This window comes from Pogoniulus pusillus, unplaced genomic scaffold, assembly GCF_015220805.1.
Source record: "Pogoniulus pusillus isolate bPogPus1 unplaced genomic scaffold, bPogPus1.pri scaffold_78_arrow_ctg1, whole genome shotgun sequence".
NCBI classification, from domain to species: domain Eukaryota; kingdom Metazoa; phylum Chordata; class Aves; order Piciformes; family Lybiidae; genus Pogoniulus; species Pogoniulus pusillus.
Window position 1 is genome coordinate 58,185 of NW_026974723.1, and position 19,891 is coordinate 78,075.

Genomic DNA, 19,891 nt, shown 5'->3' on the forward strand with positions numbered 1-19,891 from the left:
GCTCCCCCCCCCTCCTCTTCACTCCCCCCCCCCACCTCTTCTCTCCCCCCCTCTTCGCTCTCGCCCCCCCCCTCCTCTCTCCACCCCCGCCCCCCCTCTTCGCTCTCCCCCCCACCTCCCTCTTCGCTCTCCCCCCCCACCTCCCTCTTCGCTCTCCCCCCCCACCTCCCTCTTCGCTCTCCCCCCCACAATAACGAGAGCCACACCAGAGGCCAGAGCTGTGCTGTCTCAGCAAGCAAAGGGCAAAGGAGGCAACGAGATGCTGTAGGGACTCTGACTCTTGCTGCCAGGCTGCAACAAGAGGAAGGGAGATTCTGGCCCCCAACAGGTGAAAACAAGAGAGGAGCAAGGCAGGAAGCACAAAAGCAAACCTCTCTCATGAAGGAAACAGCACAACTTCAAGCACAGCTTTCAGCACAGCATACCAAGGAGGAACAGAAATCCCAAGCAGAGCAGAGGGGATGAGTGGCTTAGAGAAAAGCAAAAGCACCCCACAAAGCACACAGCCAAAACACCACCCCACAAAGGACACAGCCAACCTACCCCCGCAAAGGGGAGCAGCCAAAGGCTTCTGCCTCTCCTGGGGCAACTTAAAAAGGGGAGGTCAATTGAAGTCTCCTCCCACCCCAGCTGTGGCCACTTTGCCCTCCCTGCTCAGTGCCCTTTATAAGCAGAGCAGGAGGAGCCCAGCCCCAAGCTGGGCCCATTGCGGGCCAAGGGATCCTCCGCCTGGCATCCCAGGTGAGTGCGCACGGGTGAGTGAGCACCGGGTGTGTGGTGGAGGGTTTCAAAAGCCGGGGGGCCTGGCTGGCCCCCCGGCTAGCTAGGGCCACCTTAGGGCTGGGCTACTGACCCACTGCAACATCCCCCTTAGCTCACGGGTGCTAAGTCTGTGTTGTTACTGAGGCTGAGGTTTCTCTAGGAGGTTGGATCCTTGAGGGTTTTGCTCTGGGTTCTGCGATGGAGGCAAAGATGGAGCAGGAGCACCAACTGGAGCTGGTAATGGACCAGCAGCAGCAGCAGCTGGTAATGGAACTGGTAATGGAGCCGAAGCTGGTAACGTAGAGTGGAGAGGAGGAGGAGGAAAGCAGCAGAGACTGCCCGGGGGAAGGCAGAGAGTGGGGGAGGATGGCAGGGGCTGCCCGGGGAAAGGTGGAGGGCAGCGGCAGGAGGGCAGGGAAGAGGTACAGAGCTTTCAGATGCTGAGCTTCAACAGAAAGACCTGATGGAAAAGAAAAGAGACTAACTTGTTTAGCAAAAGTACTCTCTGGAATTTCCCAAATCACTTATTTATTGAAGGGAGTCATTTGTTGGTCATTGTCATCACGAGAGAGGACCTTTTGGTTTGCATTAGGGTGGTTTGGGCTTGCCTGTAACTCCAGGCCCCTCAGAAATTGACAGGGGGGGAAAATCCCCAACCCATGGATGTTCTCTTGGTTGTCTTTAATAGATAAACAAAGAGCAAGTGCGACCGAAAGAGCTTTGCAGGTAACAACTCTGTAACACTGTTTGGAGAGTTTTGAATTGGTCATTACCAGCGAGATCAAGGTAGTGCCCCTTGGCCTTGCTGCATGTGGTGAACTGCTCCTAACACAGCCCAGCTGAACACAGAGTCAGGTGAAATGAAGGCTGAAGAGATAGGAAAAGTCTTTCTCAGCCTCATAGCTAAAGACAGTTTAGTTTCCCCAAGAAGTCCCATTCTACCTGTTGTGCATTGGTTTGATGCCAAAGCCAAACAACTGCCCCAGACCTTTCTATTTTCTCAGCTTTGGTGTAAATGAATATGAATTGAGGTTGGATGAGGTCTTGAGCAGCCTGTTGCAGTGGGAGGTATCCCTGCCTAGAGCAGAGGGTTGGGACTGGATGATCCTTGAGGTCCCTTCCAACCTAAACCATTCAATGAAGTCTTTTATCAGTCTTTTATAGGATTAGTGACAGTGGGGAATGTTTGCTTGCTATGAGATGAGGGAGCTGTTTCCTAAATGGAATGTTCATTAGTTCTTTAGCACCTGAAAATGTTGGCAGGCTACTTGATAAACCTCCTGGAACACAGGGGCCTGTTGAATTGTTTTCCCAGTGCCTGAACAACTTACAGTGCTGTAATGGGTTAGCCTCCTGTTTCCCTCCAACACAGAAGTGAGGCAAAAGTAACACAGCCAAGGAAAAACCCTCTGGGTTGAGATCAAGAGGTAAATACAAAATGAGATCCTGCAGTGCACAATTACCTTAGCCTGTTTCTGTTTGCAGAAAGCAGGAGTCAGCCACCTGCCACCCATCCCCTCCTGATCCCAACCCCAGAAACCCAAAGCAGCACTTGGCACAGGAGGTCTCTCGTGTTGCAGTCTCACCTTCACGCCCTGGAATACTTTGCTTCAGCCAGCAGCATGGGGTTGGATACCAACAGCAGAGTCGACTTAACCTGTGACTAAGTGGACTTTAAGTGTTCTGACTCCACAGTAGAACTTGATAAAGAAAGATGTGAATGGAAGCAGGCTCTGACTGCTCTGTGTAACTGATGAGAAGCTTTCTGAAGGAGGTGAATTTGTTTTACAGCCCTTCACTCAGCTGGTTACAGATCTTCAAGGTAGCTGCTGGTGCAGTGTCTGTTGGAGACTGTTAGCCACTCTGAAGGAGGGAGTTAGTGGAGCATCATAGGAACATGTAGAGAGATTGGTCAGTAAAAGGCATTTGTGTTACCCTTTTTAGTCATTTGAGTCACTTTTATTGTAATCCCATGGCTGAGAGCAGGACTCCTTTGTGTCCAGGGTTAAAATCTTCAAGGAGAAACAGTGCCAAGGCTCTGAATTGATTTGGACTTGGTGCTGCTAGTTACAATGTAGGACAGTTAAGGCAGTCCTATGTTTTGTGATTTGTCTGTTTTCCTACCGTTCTAGTTTTGGCTCAGGCTAGTGTGAAGTGTCTCTGGATCGAGGTCCTTGTGGTCCCTTCTGACCCTGACTGATTCTATGATTCCAGCAAGCAGCTTTTGACTTAAAAACCCCTGAGGTCACTGCAGCACCTCTCTATGGAATAAAAGAAAGGGATTTTGCTGCACTGCTGAGAACTGTTTCCAGCTCTGAGCCTTTGTTTTTGTGGTTGTTTTTGGTTCGTGTTTATAAACAGCAGTAGCTAAGCAATCCTCCCTGAGCTATGGACCAGAATCTGCTGCATCCTGTGCAAGAAGCAGATCCCAGTGTGATCTGGTGCAGCTGTAGCACTTCCTAACTGCTAGGTTTGGGAGGAGGGCATGTGTCTCAGTCGTTTCTGAGCTGTGATAGCAATCAGGTGTCTGCTTAAGTCTTGAACCTCTGCCACGTGCTGCCACGTTCACCAGATCTTTCTCGCGGCTTCAGGGAGAGAAGAAGTGTACAGCTCCCAGAGTGGGTGTCAGAAGCGATGTGAAGTGAAAGGGGTTTGCTGTGGTCATGCAGAAAGTTGCGTGAGGGAATCTGGCAGTTTGGTTTTTGATTTCTTCAGTCTCTAAAGTTTTTCTTGGAGCAGCTTCACTGCAATACTTTTAAATGCACAGAGTATCAGCACAGGCCCTTTTAGACAGTCCTCCAGCTTTGATGCAGGTCCCATTCAGATACTGCAGCGTAGCTCGAAGCTCTGCCTTCTCTTCTGCAGCCTCAACAGCCCCAGTTCTTTCAGACCTGCTTCCCAGGAGAGGTGCCATTCCTGCCTGGGTCTATAAGGAGAAGGATTGCTTTTCTAAACCGAATTTCTATGTTTCTTCAATGGGGCTAGGATGTAAACGTGTTTCTGCTTCAAAGGGAAGCAGCTAGGAGAAAGTTTCTTTTGCCAGTGTGTGAGGGAGCTGAAAGCTGCAGAATGTGTAGGGGATTCCAGGCTAGGGCCATTCTGCTGGGTTTTATAGCAGAAGGATGCTTTTCGTAAGCTGGAATTTCTAAGTTTCTTCAATGGGGCTAGGATGTAGAAATGTGTTTTCTGCTTCAAAGGAAAGAAGCTAGGAGAAAGTTCTTTGCCAGTGTGTGACGGGCGCTGGAAAGCTGCAGAATGCGGCAGGGGATTCCAGGCTAGGCCATTCCTGGCTGGGTCTATAAGCAGAAGGAGTGCTTTTTCTAAACGGCATTTCTATGGTTCTTCAATGGGGCTAGGATGTAAACGTGTTTCTGCTTCAAAGGAAAGCAGCTAGGAGAAAGTTTCTTTTGCCAGTGTGTGAGGGAGCTGGAAAGCTGCAGAATGGTGCAGGGGATTCCAGGCTAGGCCATTCCTGGCTGGGTCTATAAGCAGAAGGAGTGCTTTTTCTAAACGGCATTTCTATGGTTCTTCAATGGGGCTAGGATGTAAACGTGTTTCTGCTTCAAAGGAAAGCAGCTAGGAGAAAGTTTCTTTTGCCAGTGTGTGAGGAGCTGGAAAGCTGCAGAATGGTGCAGGGGATTCCAGGCTAGGCCATTCCTGGCTGGGTCTATAAGCAGAAGGAGTGCTTTTTCTAAACGAATTTCTATGGTTCTTCAATGGGGCTAGGATGTAAACGTGTTTCTGCTTCAAAGGAAAGCAGCTAGGAGAAAGTTTCTTTTGCCAGTGTGTGAGGGAGCTGGAAAGCTGCAGAATGGTGCAGGGGATTCCAGGCTAGGCCATTCCTGGCTGGGTCTATAAGCAGAAGGAGTGCTTTTTCTAAACGTCATTTCTATGGTTCTTCAATGGGGCTAGGATGTAAACGTGTTTCTGCTTCAAAGGAAAGCAGCTAGGAGAAAGTTTCTTTTGCCAGTGTGTGAAGGAGCTGGAAAGCTGCAGAATGGTGCAGGGGATTCCAGGCTAGGTCATTCCTGACTGGGTCTATAAGCAGAAGGAGTGCTTTTTCTAAAGCGAATTTCTATGGTTCTTCAATGGGGCTAGGATGTAAACGTGTTTCTGCTTCAAAGGAAAGCAGCTAGGAGAAAGTTTCTTTTGCCAGTGTGTGAGGGAGCTGGAAAGCTGCAGAATGGTGCAGGGGATTCCAGGCTAGGCCATTCCTGGCTGGGTCTATAAGCAGAAGGAGTGCTTTTTCTAAACGGAATTTCTATGGTTCTTCAATGGGGCTAGGATGTAAACGTGTTTCTGCTTCAAAGGAAAGCAGCTAGGAGAAAGTTTCTTTTGCCAGTGTGTGACGGAGCTGGAAAGCTGCAGAATGGTGCAGGGGATTCCAGGCTAGGCCATTCCTGGCTGGGTCTATAAGCAGAAGGAGTGCTTTTTCTAAACGAATTTCTATGGTTCTTCAATGGGGCTAGGATGTAAACGTGTTTCTGCTTCAAAGGAAAGCAGCTAGGAGAAAGTTTCTTTTGCCAGTGTGTGAGGGAGCTGGAAAGCTGCAGAATGGTGCAGGGGATTCCAGGCTAGGCCATTCCTGGCTGGGTCTATAAGCAGAAGGAGTGCTTTTTCTAAAGCGAATTTCTATGGTTCTTCAATGGGGCTAGGATGTAAACGTGTTTCTGCTTCAAAGGAAAGCAGCTAGGAGAAAGTTTCTTTTGCCAGTGTGTGACGCAGCTGGAAAGCTGCAGAATGGTGCAGGGGATTCCAGGCTAGGCCATTCCTGGCTGGGTCTATAAGCAGAAGGAGTGCTTTTTCTAAACGCATTTCTATGGTTCTTCAATGGGGCTAGGATGTAAACGTGTTTCTGCTTCAAAGGAAAGCAGCTAGGAGAAAGTTTCTTTTGCCAGTGTGTGACGCAGCTGGAAAGCTGCAGAATGGTGCAGGGGATTCCAGGCTAGGCCATTCCTGACTGGGTCTATAAGCAGAAGGAGTGCTTTTTCTAAACGGCATTTCTATGGTTCTTCAATGGGGCTAGGATGTAAACGTGTTTCTGCTTCAAAGGAAAGCAGCTAGGAGAAAGTTTCTTTTGCCAGTGTGTGAGGGAGCTGGAAAGCTGCAGAATGGTGCAGGGGATTCCAGGCTAGGTCATTCCTGACTGGGTCTATAAGCAGAAGGAGTGCTTTTTCTAAACGAATTTCTATGGTTCTTCAATGGGGCTAGGATGTAAACGTGTTTCTGCTTCAAAGGAAAGCAGCTAGGAGAAAGTTTCTTTTGCCAGTGTGTGACGGAGCTGGAAAGCTGCAGAATGGTGCAGGGGATTCCAGGCTAGGCCATTCCTGGCTGGGTCTATAAGCAGAAGGAGTGCTTTTTCTAAACGGCATTTCTATGGTTCTTCAATGGGGCTAGGATGTAAACGTGTTTCTGCTTCAAAGGAAAGCAGCTAGGAGAAAGTTTCTTTTGCCAGTGTGTGAGGGAGCTGGAAAGCTGCAGAATGGTGCAGGGGATTCCAGGCTAGGCCATTCCTGACTGGGTCTATAAGCAGAAGGAGTGCTTTTTCTAAACGGCATTTCTATGGTTCTTCAATGGGGCTAGGATGTAAACGTGTTTCTGCTTCAAAGGAAAGCAGCTAGGAGAAAGTTTCTTTTGCCAGTGTGTGAGGGAGCTGGAAAGCTGCAGAATGGTGCAGGGGATTCCAGGCTAGGCCATTCCTGACTGGGTCTATAAGCAGAAGGAGTGCTTTTTCTAAACGCATTTCTATGGTTCTTCAATGGGGCTAGGATGTAAACGTGTTTCTGCTTCAAAGGAAAGCAGCTAGGAGAAAGTTTCTTTTGCCAGTGTGTGAGGGAGCTGGAAAGCTGCAGAATGGTGCAGGGGATTCCAGGCTAGGCCATTCCTGGCTGGGTCTATAAGCAGAAGGAGTGCTTTTTCTAAACGGCATTTCTATGGTTCTTCAATGGGGCTAGGATGTAAACGTGTTTCTGCTTCAAAGGAAAGCAGCTAGGAGAAAGTTTCTTTTGCCAGTGTGTGACGGAGCTGGAAAGCTGCAGAATGGTGCAGGGGATTCCAGGCTAGGCCATTCCTGGCTGGGTCTATAAGCAGAAGGAGTGCTTTTTCTAACGGCATTTCTATGGTTCTTCAATGGGGCTAGGATGTAAACGTGTTTCTGCTTCAAAGGAAAGCAGCTAGGAGAAAGTTTCTTTTGCCAGTGTGTGAGGGAGCTGGAAAGCTGCAGAATGGTGCAGGGGATTCCAGGCTAGGCCATTCCTGGCTGGGTCTATAAGCAGAAGGAGTGCTTTTTCTAAACGGCATTTCTATGGTTCTTCAATGGGGCTAGGATGTAAACGTGTTTCTGCTTCAAAGGAAAGCAGCTAGGAGAAAGTTTCTTTTGCCAGTGTGTGACGGCAGCTGGAAAGCTGCAGAATGGTGCAGGGGATTCCAGGCTAGGCCATTCCTGACTGGGTCTATAAGCAGAAGGAGTGCTTTTTCTAACCGGCATTTCTATGGTTCTTCAATGGGGCTAGGATGTAAACGTGTTTCTGCTTCAAAGGAAAGCAGCTAGGAGAAAGTTTCTTTTGCCAGTGTGTGACGCAGCTGGAAAGCTGCAGAATGGTGCAGGGGATTCCAGGCTAGGCCATTCCTGACTGGGTCTATAAGCAGAAGGAGTGCTTTTTCTAAACGAATTTCTATGGTTCTTCAATGGGGCTAGGATGTAAACGTGTTTCTGCTTCAAAGGAAAGCAGCTAGGAGAAAGTTTCTTTTGCCAGTGTGTGACGGAGCTGGAAAGCTGCAGAATGGTGCAGGGGATTCCAGGCTAGGCCATTCCTGGCTGGGTCTATAAGCAGAAGGAGTGCTTTTTCTAAACGGCATTTCTATGGTTCTTCAATGGGGCTAGGATGTAAACGTGTTTCTGCTTCAAAGGAAAGCAGCTAGGAGAAAGTTTCTTTTGCCAGTGTGTGACGCAGCTGGAAAGCTGCAGAATGGTGCAGGGGATTCCAGGCTAGGCCATTCCTGGCTGGGTCTATAAGCAGAAGGAGTGCTTTTTCTAAAGCGAATTTCTATGGTTCTTCAATAGGGATAGGATGTAAACGTGTTTCTGCTTCAAGGGGAAGCAGCTAGGAGAAAGTTTCTTTTGCCAGTGTGTGAAGGAGCTGGAAAGCTGCAGAATGGTGTAGGGGATTCCAGGCTAGGTCATTCCTGACTGGGTCTATAAGCAGAAGGAGTGCTTTTTCTAAAGCGAATTTCTATGGTTCTTCAATGGGGCTAGGATGTAAACGTGTTTCTGCTTCAAAGGAAAGCAGCTAGGAGAAAGTTTCTTTTGCCAGTGTGTGACGGCAGCTGGAAAGCTGCAGAATGGTGCAGGGGATTCCAGGCTAGGCCATTCCTGACTGGGTCTATAAGCAGAAGGAGTGCTTTTTCTAAACGGCATTTCTATGGTTCTTCAATGGGGCTAGGATGTAAACGTGTTTCTGCTTCAAAGGAAAGCAGCTAGGAGAAAGTTTCTTTTGCCAGTGTGTGAGGGAGCTGGAAAGCTGCAGAATGGTGCAGGGGATTCCAGGCTAGGCCATTCCTGGCTGGGTCTATAAGCAGAAGGAGTGCTTTTTCTAAACGGCATTTCTATGGTTCTTCAATGGGGCTAGGATGTAAACGTGTTTCTGCTTCAAAGGAAAGCAGCTAGGAGAAAGTTTCTTTTGCCAGTGTGTGACGCAGCTGGAAAGCTGCAGAATGGTGCAGGGGATTCCAGGCTAGGCCATTCCTGGCTGGGTCTATAAGCAGAAGGAGTGCTTTTTCTAAAGCGAATTTCTATGGTTCTTCAATGGGGCTAGGATGTAAACGTGTTTCTGCTTCAAAGGAAAGCAGCTAGGAGAAAGTTTCTTTTGCCAGTGTGTGAGGGAGCTGGAAAGCTGCAGAATGGTGCAGGGGATTCCAGGCTAGGCCATTCCTGGCTGGGTCTATAAGCAGAAGGAGTGCTTTTTCTAAAGCGAATTTCTATGGTTCTTCAATGGGGCTAGGATGTAAACGTGTTTCTGCTTCAAAGGAAAGCAGCTAGGAGAAAGTTTCTTTTGCCAGTGTGTGAGGGAGCTGGAAAGCTGCAGAATGGTGCAGGGGATTCCAGGCTAGGCCATTCCTGGCTGGGTCTATAAGCAGAAGGAGTGCTTTTTCTAAAGCGAATTTCTATGGTTCTTCAATGGGGCTAGGATGTAAACGTGTTTCTGCTTCAAAGGAAAGCAGCTAGGAGAAAGTTTCTTTTGCCAGTGTGTGAGGGAGCTGGAAAGCTGCAGAATGGTGCAGGGGATTCCAGGCTAGGCCATTCCTGACTGGGTCTATAAGCAGAAGGAGTGCTTTTTCTAAACGGCATTTCTATGGTTCTTCAATGGGGCTAGGATGTAAACGTGTTTCTGCTTCAAAGGAAAGCAGCTAGGAGAAAGTTTCTTTTGCCAGTGTGTGACGCAGCTGGAAAGCTGCAGAATGGTGCAGGGGATTCCAGGCTAGGCCATTCCTGGCTGGGTCTATAAGCAGAAGGAGTGCTTTTTCTAAAGCGAATTTCTATGGTTCTTCAATGGGGCTAGGATGTAAACGTGTTTCTGCTTCAAAGGAAAGCAGCTAGGAGAAAGTTTCTTTTGCCAGTGTGTGAGGCAGCTGGAAAGCTGCAGAATGGTGCAGGGGATTCCAGGCTAGGCCATTCCTGACTGGGTCTATAAGCAGAAGGAGTGCTTTTTCTAAACGAATTTCTATGGTTCTTCAATGGGGCTAGGATGTAAACGTGTTTCTGCTTCAAAGGAAAGCAGCTAGGAGAAAGTTTCTTTTGCCAGTGTGTGAGGGAGCTGGAAAGCTGCAGAATGGTGCAGGGGATTCCAGGCTAGGCCATTCCTGGCTGGGTCTATAAGCAGAAGGAGTGCTTTTTCTAAACGGCATTTCTATGGTTCTTCAATGGGGCTAGGATGTAAACGTGTTTCTGCTTCAAAGGAAAGCAGCTAGGAGAAAGTTTCTTTTGCCAGTGTGTGAGGGAGCTGGAAAGCTGCAGAATGGTGCAGGGGATTCCAGGCTAGGCCATTCCTGGCTGGGTCTATAAGCAGAAGGAGTGCTTTTTCTAAAGCGCATTTCTATGGTTCTTCAATGGGGCTAGGATGTAAACGTGTTTCTGCTTCAAAGGAAAGCAGCTAGGAGAAAGTTTCTTTTGCCAGTGTGTGACGGAGCTGGAAAGCTGCAGAATGGTGCAGGGGATTCCAGGCTAGGCCATTCCTGGCTGGGTCTATAAGCAGAAGGAGTGCTTTTTCTAAACGGCATTTCTATGGTTCTTCAATGGGGCTAGGATGTAAACGTGTTTCTGCTTCAAAGGAAAGCAGCTAGGAGAAAGTTTCTTTTGCCAGTGTGTGAGGGAGCTGGAAAGCTGCAGAATGGTGCAGGGGATTCCAGGCTAGGCCATTCCTGGCTGGGTCTATAAGCAGAAGGAGTGCTTTTTCTAAACGGCATTTCTATGGTTCTTCAATGGGGCTAGGATGTAAACGTGTTTCTGCTTCAAAGGAAAGCAGCTAGGAGAAAGTTTCTTTTGCCAGTGTGTGAGGCAGCTGGAAAGCTGCAGAATGGTGCAGGGGATTCCAGGCTAGGCCATTCCTGGCTGGGTCTATAAGCAGAAGGAGTGCTTTTTCTAAACGGCATTTCTATGGTTCTTCAATGGGGCTAGGATGTAAACGTGTTTCTGCTTCAAAGGAAAGCAGCTAGGAGAAAGTTTCTTTTGCCAGTGTGTGAGGGAGCTGGAAAGCTGCAGAATGGTGCAGGGGATTCCAGGCTAGGCCATTCCTGGCTGGGTCTATAAGCAGAAGGAGTGCTTTTTCTAAACGGCATTTCTATGGTTCTTCAATGGGGCTAGGATGTAAACGTGTTTCTGCTTCAAAGGAAAGCAGCTAGGAGAAAGTTTCTTTTGCCAGTGTGTGATGAGCTGGAAAGCTGCAGAATGGTGCAGGGGATTCCAGGCTAGGCCATTCCTGGCTGGGTCTATAAGCAGAAGGAGTGCTTTTTCTAACCGGCATTTCTATGGTTCTTCAATGGGGCTAGGATGTAAACGTGTTTCTGCTTCAAAGGAAAGCAGCTAGGAGAAAGTTTCTTTTGCCAGTGTGTGAGGGAGCTGGAAAGCTGCAGAATGGTGCAGGGGATTCCAGGCTAGGCCATTCCTGACTGGGTCTATAAGCAGAAGGAGTGCTTTTTCTAACCGGCATTTCTATGGTTCTTCAATGGGGCTAGGATGTAAACGTGTTTCTGCTTCAAAGGAAAGCAGCTAGGAGAAAGTTTCTTTTGCCAGTGTGTGAGGCAGCTGGAAAGCTGCAGAATGGTGCAGGGGATTCCAGGCTAGGCCATTCCTGGCTGGGTCTATAAGCAGAAGGAGTGCTTTTTCTAAACGGCATTTCTATGGTTCTTCAATGGGGCTAGGATGTAAACGTGTTTCTGCTTCAAAGGAAAGCAGCTAGGAGAAAGTTTCTTTTGCCAGTGTGTGAGGGAGCTGGAAAGCTGCAGAATGGTGCAGGGGATTCCAGGCTAGGCCATTCCTGGCTGGGTCTATAAGCAGAAGGAGTGCTTTTTCTAAACGGAATTTCTATGGTTCTTCAATGGGGCTAGGATGTAAACGTGTTTCTGCTTCAAAGGAAAGCAGCTAGGAGAAAGTTTCTTTTGCCAGTGTGTGAGGCAGCTGGAAAGCTGCAGAATGGTGCAGGGGATTCCAGGCTAGGCCATTCCTGACTGGGTCTATAAGCAGAAGGAGTGCTTTTTCTAAACGGAATTTCTATGGTTCTTCAATGGGGCTAGGATGTAAACGTGTTTCTGCTTCAAAGGAAAGCAGCTAGGAGAAAGTTTCTTTTGCCAGTGTGTGAGGGAGCTGGAAAGCTGCAGAATGGTGCAGGGGATTCCAGGCTAGGCCATTCCTGGCTGGGTCTATAAGCAGAAGGAGTGCTTTTTCTAACGGCATTTCTATGGTTCTTCAATGGGGCTAGGATGTAAACGTGTTTCTGCTTCAAAGGAAAGCAGCTAGGAGAAAGTTTCTTTTGCCAGTGTGTGACGCAGCTGGAAAGCTGCAGAATGGTGCAGGGGATTCCAGGCTAGGCCATTCCTGGCTGGGTCTATAAGCAGAAGGAGTGCTTTTTCTAAACGGCATTTCTATGGTTCTTCAATGGGGCTAGGATGTAAACGTGTTTCTGCTTCAAAGGAAAGCAGCTAGGAGAAAGTTTCTTTTGCCAGTGTGTGACGCAGCTGGAAAGCTGCAGAATGGTGCAGGGGATTCCAGGCTAGGCCATTCCTGGCTGGGTCTATAAGCAGAAGGAGTGCTTTTTCTAAACGCATTTCTATGGTTCTTCAATGGGGCTAGGATGTAAACGTGTTTCTGCTTCAAAGGAAAGCAGCTAGGAGAAAGTTTCTTTTGCCAGTGTGTGAGGGAGCTGGAAAGCTGCAGAATGGTGTAGGGGATTCCAGGCTAGGCCATTCCTGGCTGGGTCTATAAGCAGAAGGAGTGCTTTTTCTAAACGGCATTTCTATGGTTCTTCAATGGGGCTAGGATGTAAACGTGTTTCTGCTTCAAAGGAAAGCAGCTAGGAGAAAGTTTCTTTTGCCAGTGTGTGAGGGAGCTGGAAAGCTGCAGAATGGTGCAGGGGATTCCAGGCTAGGCCATTCCTGGCTGGGTCTATAAGCAGAAGGAGTGCTTTTTCTAAACGGCATTTCTATGGTTCTTCAATGGGGCTAGGATGTAAACGTGTTTCTGCTTCAAAGGAAAGCAGCTAGGAGAAAGTTTCTTTTGCCAGTGTGTGACGGAGCTGGAAAGCTGCAGAATGGTGCAGGGGATTCCAGGCTAGGCCATTCCTGGCTGGGTCTATAAGCAGAAGGAGTGCTTTTTGTAAAGCGAATTTCTATGGTTCTTCAATGGGGCTAGGATGTAAACGTGTTTCTGCTTCAAAGGAAAGCAGCTAGGAGAAAGTTTCTTTTGCCAGTGTGTGAGGGAGCTGGAAAGCTGCAGAATGGTGCAGGGGATTCCAGGCTAGGCCATTCCTGGCTGGGTCTATAAGCAGAAGGAGTGCTTTTTCTAACCGGCATTTCTATGGTTCTTCAATGGGGCTAGGATGTAAACGTGTTTCTGCTTCAAAGGAAAGCAGCTAGGAGAAAGTTTCTTTTGCCAGTGTGTGACGGCAGCTGGAAAGCTGCAGAATGGTGCAGGGGATTCCAGGCTAGGCCATTCCTGGCTGGGTCTATAAGCAGAAGGAGTGCTTTTTCTAAACGGCATTTCTATGGTTCTTCAATGGGGCTAGGATGTAAACGTGTTTCTGCTTCAAAGGAAAGCAGCTAGGAGAAAGTTTCTTTTGCCAGTGTGTGAGGCAGCTGGAAAGCTGCAGAATGGTGCAGGGGATTCCAGGCTAGGCCATTCCTGGCTGGGTCTATAAGCAGAAGGAGTGCTTTTTCTAAACGGCATTTCTATGGTTCTTCAATGGGGCTAGGATGTAAACGTGTTTCTGCTTCAAAGGAAAGCAGCTAGGAGAAAGTTTCTTTTGCCAGTGTGTGACGCAGCTGGAAAGCTGCAGAATGGTGCAGGGGATTCCAGGCTAGGCCATTCCTGGCTGGGTCTATAAGCAGAAGGAGTGCTTTTTCTAAACGGCATTTCTATGGTTCTTCAATGGGGCTAGGATGTAAACGTGTTTCTGCTTCAAAGGAAAGCAGCTAGGAGAAAGTTTCTTTTGCCAGTGTGTGAGGCAGCTGGAAAGCTGCAGAATGGTGCAGGGGATTCCAGGCTAGGCCATTCCTGACTGGGTCTATAAGCAGAAGGAGTGCTTTTTCTAAACGGCATTTCTATGGTTCTTCAATGGGGCTAGGATGTAAACGTGTTTCTGCTTCAAAGGAAAGCAGCTAGGAGAAAGTTTCTTTTGCCAGTGTGTGAGGGAGCTGGAAAGCTGCAGAATGGTGCAGGGGATTCCAGGCTAGGCCATTCCTGGCTGGGTCTATAAGCAGAAGGAGTGCTTTTTCTAAACGGCATTTCTATGGTTCTTCAATGGGGCTAGGATGTAAACGTGTTTCTGCTTCAAAGGAAAGCAGCTAGGAGAAAGTTTCTTTTGCCAGTGTGTGAGGGAGCTGGAAACCTGCAGAATGGTGCAGGGGATTCCAGGCTAGGCCATTCCTGGCTGGGTCTATAAGCAGAAGGAGTGCTTTTTCTAAACGGCATTTCTATGGTTCTTCAATGGGGCTAGGATGTAAACGTGTTTCTGCTTCAAAGGAAAGCAGCTAGGAGAAAGTTTCTTTTGCCAGTGTGTGAGGGAGCTGGAAAGCTGCAGAATGGTGCAGGGGATTCCAGGCTAGGCCATTCCTGACTGGGTCTATAAGCAGAAGGAGTGCTTTTTCTAAACGCATTTCTATGGTTCTTCAATGGGGCTAGGATGTAAACGTGTTTCTGCTTCAAAGGAAAGCAGCTAGGAGAAAGTTTCTTTTGCCAGTGTGTGAGGGAGCTGGAAAGCTGCAGAATGGTGCAGGGGATTCCAGGCTAGGCCATTCCTGGCTGGGTCTATAAGCAGAAGGAGTGCTTTTTCTAAACGGAATTTCTATGGTTCTTCAATGGGGCTAGGATGTAAACGTGTTTCTGCTTCAAAGGAAAGCAGCTAGGAGAAAGTTTCTTTTGCCAGTGTGTGACGCAGCTGGAAAGCTGCAGAATGGTGCAGGGGATTCCAGGCTAGGCCATTCCTGGCTGGGTCTATAAGCAGAAGGAGTGCTTTTTCTAAACGGCATTTCTATGGTTCTTCAATGGGGCTAGGATGTAAACGTGTTTCTGCTTCAAAGGAAAGCAGCTAGGAGAAAGTTTCTTTTGCCAGTGTGTGACGCAGCTGGAAAGCTGCAGAATGGTGCAGGGGATTCCAGGCTAGGCCATTCCTGACTGGGTCTATAAGCAGAAGGAGTGCTTTTTCTAAACGGCATTTCTATGGTTCTTCAATGGGGCTAGGATGTAAACGTGTTTCTGCTTCAAAGGAAAGCAGCTAGGAGAAAGTTTCTTTTGCCAGTGTGTGAGGGAGCTGGAAAGCTGCAGAATGGTGCAGGGGATTCCAGGCTAGGCCATTCCTGGCTGGGTCTATAAGCAGAAGGAGTGCTTTTTCTAAACGGCATTTCTATGGTTCTTCAATGGGGCTAGGATGTAAACGTGTTTCTGCTTCAAAGGAAAGCAGCTAGGAGAAAGTTTCTTTTGCCAGTGTGTGAGGGAGCTGGAAAGCTGCAGAATGGTGCAGGGGATTCCAGGCTAGGCCATTCCTGGCTGGGTCTATAAGCAGAAGGAGTGCTTTTTCTAAACGGAATTTCTATGTTTCTTCAATGGGGCTAGGATGTAAACGTGTTTCTGCTTCAAAGGAAAGCAGCTAGGAGAAAGTTTCTTTTGCCAGTGTGTGACGCAGCTGGAAAGCTGCAGAATGGTGCAGGGGATTCCAGGCTAGGCCATTCCTGGCTGGGTCTATAAGCAGAAGGAGTGCTTTTTCTAACCGGCATTTCTATGGTTCTTCAATGGGGCTAGGATGTAAACGTGTTTCTGCTTCAAAGGAAAGCAGCTAGGAGAAAGTTTCTTTTGCCAGTGTGTGAGGGAGCTGGAAAGCTGCAGAATGGTGCAGGGGATTCCAGGCTAGGCCATTCCTGGCTGGGTCTATAAGCAGAAGGAGTGCTTTTTCTAAACGGCATTTCTATGGTTCTTCAATGGGGCTAGGATGTAAACGTGTTTCTGCTTCAAAGGAAAGCAGCTAGGAGAAAGTTTCTTTTGCCAGTGTGTGAGGCAGCTGGAAAGCTGCAGAATGGTGCAGGGGATTCCAGGCTAGGCCATTCCTGACTGGGTCTATAAGCAGAAGGAGTGCTTTTTCTAAACGGCATTTCTATGGTTCTTCAATGGGGCTAGGATGTAAACGTGTTTCTGCTTCAAAGGAAAGCAGCTAGGAGAAAGTTTCTTTTGCCAGTGTGTGAGGCAGCTGGAAAGCTGCAGAATGGTGCAGGGGATTCCAGGCTAGGCCATTCCTGGCTGGGTCTATAAGCAGAAGGAGTGCTTTTTCTAAACGGCATTTCTATGGTTCTTCAATGGGGCTAGGATGTAAACGTGTTTCTGCTTCAAAGGAAAGCAGCTAGGAGAAAGTTTCTTTTGCCAGTGTGTGAGGGAGCTGGAAAGCTGCAGAATGGTGCAGGGGATTCCAGGCTAGGCCATTCCTGCTGGGTCTATATGCAGAAGGAGTGCTTTTTCTAAACAGTATTACTATGTTTCTTCAATGGGGCTCGGATGTAAAGGTGTTTCTGCTTCAAAGGAAAGCAGCTAGGAGAAAGTTTCTTTTGCCAGTGTGTGACGGAGCTGGAAAGCTGCAGAATGGTGCAGGGGATTCCAGGCTAGGCCATTCCTGGCTGGGTCTATAAGCAGAAGGAGTGCTTTTTCTAACCGGCATTTCTATGGTTCTTCAATGGGGCTAGGATGTAAACGTGTTTCTGCTTCAAAGGAAAGCAGCTAGGAGAAAGTTTCTTTTGCCAGTGTGTGAGGCAGCTGGAAAGCTGCAGAATGGTGCAGGGGATTCCAGGCTAGGCCATTCCTGGCTGGGTCTATAAGCAGAAGGAGTGCTTTTTCTAAACGCATTTCTATGGTTCTTCAATGGGGCTAGGATGTAAACGTGTTTCTGCTTCAAAGGAAAGCAGCTAGGAGAAAGTTTCTTTTGCCAGTGTGTGACGCAGCTGGAAAGCTGCAGAATGGTGCAGGGGATTCCAGGCTAGGCCATTCCTGGCTGGGTCTATAAGCAGAAGGAGTGCTTTTTCTAAACGGCATTTCTATGGTTCTTCAATGGGGCTAGGATGTAAACGTGTTTCTGCTTCAAAGGAAAGCAGCTAGGAGAAAGTTTCTTTTGCCAGTGTGTGAGGGAGCTGGAAAGCTGCAGAATGGTGCAGGGGATTCCAGGCTAGGCCATTCCTGGCTGGGTCTACAAGCAGAAGGAGTGCTTTTTCTAAACGGCATTTCTATGGTTCTTCAATGGGGCTAGGATGTAAACGTGTTTCTGCTTCAAAGGAAAGCAGCTAGGAGAAAGTTTCTTTTGCCAGTGTGTGAGGGAGCTGGAAAGCTGCAGAATGGTGCAGGGGATTCCAGGCTAGGCCATTCCTGGCTGGGTCTATAAGCAGAATGAGTGCTTTTTCTAAACGGCATTTCTATGGTTCTTCAATGGGGCTAGGATGTAAACGTGTTTCTGCTTCAAAGGAAAGCAGCTAGGAGAAAGTTTCTTTTGCCAGTGTGTGAGGGAGCTGGAAAGCTGCAGAATGGTGCAGGGGATTCCAGGCTAGGCCATTCCTGGCTGGGTCTATAAGCAGAAGGAGTGCTTTTTCTAAACGGCATTTCTATGGTTCTTCAATGGGGCTAGGATGTAAACGTGTTTCTGCTTCAAAGGAAAGCAGCTAGGAGAAAGTTTCTTTTGCCAGTGTGTGAGGGAGCTGGAAAGCTGCAGAATGGTGCAGGGGATTCCAGGCTAGGCCATTCCTGGCTGGGTCTATAAGCAGAAGGAGTGCTTTTTCTAAACGGCATTTCTATGGTTCTTCAATGGGGCTAGGATGTAAACGTGTTTCTGCTTCAAAGGAAAGCAGCTAGGAGAAAGTTTCTTTTGCCAGTGTGTGAGGGAGCTGGAAAGCTGCAGAATGGTGCAGGGGATTCCAGGCTAGGCCATTCCTGGCTGGGTCTATAAGCAGAAGGAGTGCTTTTTCTAAACGGCATTTCTATGGTTCTTCAATGGGGCTAGGATGTAAACGTGTTTCTGCTTCAAAGGAAAGCAGCTAGGAGAAAGTTTCTTTTGCCAGTGTGTGACGCAGCTGGAAAGCTGCAGAATGGTGCAGGGGATTCCAGGCTAGGCCATTCCTGGCTGGGTCTATAAGCAGAAGGAGTGCTTTTTCTAAACGGCATTTCTATGGTTCTTCAATGGGGCTAGGATGTAAACGTGTTTCTGCTTCAAAGGAAAGCAGCTAGGAGAAAGTTTCTTTTGCCAGTGTGTGACGGAGCTGGAAAGCTGCAGAATGGTGCAGGGGATTCCAGGCTAGGCCATTCCTGGCTGGGTCTATAAGCAGAAGGAGTGCTTTTTCTAAACGGCATTTCTATGGTTCTTCAATGGGGCTAGGATGTAAACGTGTTTCTGCTTCAAAGGAAAGCAGCTAGGAGAAAGTTTCTTTTGCCAGTGTGTGAGGGAGCTGGAAAGCTGCAGAATGGTGCAGGGGATTCCAGGCTAGGCCATTCCTGGCTGGGTCTATAAGCAGAAGGAGTGCTTTTTCTAAACCGAATTTCTATGGTTCTTCAATGGGGCTAGGATGTAAACGTGTTTCTGCTTCAAAGGAAAGCAGCTAGGAGAAAGTTTCTTTTGCCAGTGTGTGAGGCAGCTGGAAAGCTGCAGAATGGTGCAGGGGATTCCAGGCTAGGCCATTCCTGGCTGGGTCTATAAGCAGAAGGAGTGCTTTTTCTAAACGCATTTCTATGGTTCTTCTATGGGGCTAGGATGTAAACGTGTTTCTGCTTCAAAGGAAAGCAGCTAGGAGAAAGTTTCTTTTGCCAGTGTGTGAGGGAGCTGGAAAGCTGCAGAATGGTGCAGGGGATTCCAGGCTAGGCCATTCCTGGCTGGGTCTATAAGCAGAAGGAGTGCTTTTTCTAACCGGCATTTCTATGGTTCTTCAATGGGGCTAGGATGTAAACGTGTTTCTGCTTCAAAGGAAAGCAGCTAGGAGAAAGTTTCTTTTGCCAGTGTGTGAGGGAGCTGGAAAGCTGCAGAATGGTGCAGGGGATTCCAGGCTAGGCCATTCCTGGCTGGGTCTATAAGCAGAAGGAGTGCTTTTTCTAAACGGCATTTCTATGGTTCTTCAATGGGGCTAGGATGTAAACGTGTTTCTGCTTCAAAGGAAAGCAGCTAGGAGAAAGTTTCTTTTGCCAGTGTGTGACGCAGCTGGAAAGCTGCAGAATGGTGCAGGGGATTCCAGGCTAGGCCATTCCTGACTGGGTCTATAAGCAGAAGGAGTGCTTTTTCTAACCGGCATTTCTATGGTTCTTCAATGGGGCTAGGATGTAAACGTGTTTCTGCTTCAAAGGAAAGCAGCTAGGAGAAAGTTTCTTTTGCCAGTGTGTGACGGCAGCTGGAAAGCTGCAGAATGGTGCAGGGGATTCCAGGCTAGGCCATTCCTGGCTGGGTCTATAAGCAGAAGGAGTGCTTTTTCTACACCGAATTTCTATGGTTCTTCAATGGGGCTAGGATGTAAACGTGTTTCTGCTTCAAAGGAAAGCAGCTAGGAGAAAGTTTCTTTTGCCAGTGTGTGAGGGAGCTGGAAAGCTGCAGAATGGTGCAGGGGATTCCAGGCTAGGCCATTCCTGGCTGGGTCTATAAGCAGAAGGAGTGCTTTTTCTAAACGGCATTTCTATGGTTCTTCAATGGGGCTAGGATGTAAACGTGTTTCTGCTTCAAAGGAAAGCAGCTAGGAGAAAGTTTCTTTTGCCAGTGTGTGAGGGAGCTGGAAAGCTGCAGAATGGTGCAGGGGATTCCAGGCTAGGCCATTCCTGACTGGGTCTATAAGCAGAAGGAGTGCTTTTTGTAAAGCGAATTTCTATGGTTCTTCAATGGGGCTAGGATGTAAACGTGTTTCTGCTTCAAAGGAAAGCAGCTAGGAGAAAGTTTCTTTTGCCAGTGTGTGAGGGAGCTGGAAAGCTGCAGAATGGTGCAGGGGATTCCAGGCTAGGCCATTCCTGGCTGGGTCTATAAGCAGAAGGAGTGCTTTTTCTAACCGGCATTTCTATGGTTCTTCAATGGGGCTAGGATGTAAACGTGTTTCTGCTTCAAAGGAAAGCAGCTAGGAGAAAGTTTCTTTTGCCAGTGTGTGAGGGAGCTGGAAAGCTGCAGAATGGTGCAGGGGATTCCAGGCTAGGCCATTCCTGGCTGGGTCTATAAGCAGAAGGATTGCTTTTTCTAAACGAATTTCTATGGTTCTTCAATGGGGCTAGGATGTAAACGTGTTTCTGCTTCAAAGGAAAGCAGCTAGGAGAAAGTTTCTTTTGCCAGTGTGTGACGCAGCTGGAAAGCTGCAGAATGGTGCAGGGGATTCCAGGCTAGGCCATTCCTGGCTGGGTCTATAAGCAGAAGGAGTGCTTTTTCTAAACCGCATT

The 19,891-nt window shown here is 48.1% G+C and overlaps 1 protein-coding gene across 2 annotated transcripts in view; it reads left to right on the top strand.

The window, feature by feature from the left end:
• LOC135174558 (protein disulfide-isomerase TMX3-like) overlaps positions 1-19,891 on the top strand; it is an 80,745-nt gene that overhangs the window by 19,836 nt on the left and 41,018 nt on the right. The window contains exons 1-2 of one of the 2 annotated variants that reach the window (XR_010301995.1): positions 177-741; positions 923-1,038. The exons of the other annotated variant lie outside the window; for it this stretch is intronic. The gene's annotated coding sequence lies outside the window, so the exon portion shown is untranslated. Of the gene's footprint in view, positions 1-176; positions 742-922; positions 1,039-19,891 lie in introns of those variants that run through there. 2 annotated transcript variants of the gene reach the window in all.